A 425-nucleotide genomic window follows, 5' to 3' on the forward strand; every position below is an offset into this window, starting at 1 on the left:
TCATTGGAAAGCAAAGTTAAAGTTGCATTGCAGCGAGTGCTCATTACTTACACACCAGCTGTGAGACTGACTCAGAACCATATTACTCAAATCTACTTGAAATAAGACAACCACCACCTGCAATTAAACTCCCTTCCCTCAATAAATTAAGACGAAAGGCTTGGAAAAAATATACAGCATTGAAGACAGGAACACAATATTCTATTTTCTGATTAAAAAATAGATCCCACATCACAGAATCACAGACTTTCTAGGTTGGAAGAGACCTTTAAGATCATCGAGTCCAACCCATCTTCTAACACCTCAACTAGATCATGGCACCAAGTGCCAGATCCAGTCTTTTTTTAAACACATCGAGGGATGGTGACTCCACCACCTCCCTGGGTAGATGAATACAGTATTTGACCACTCTTTCTGTGAAAAAC

This window comes from Geospiza fortis, unplaced genomic scaffold (assembly GCF_000277835.1).
Source record: "Geospiza fortis unplaced genomic scaffold, GeoFor_1.0 scaffold85, whole genome shotgun sequence".
NCBI lineage: Eukaryota > Metazoa > Chordata > Aves > Passeriformes > Thraupidae > Geospiza > Geospiza fortis.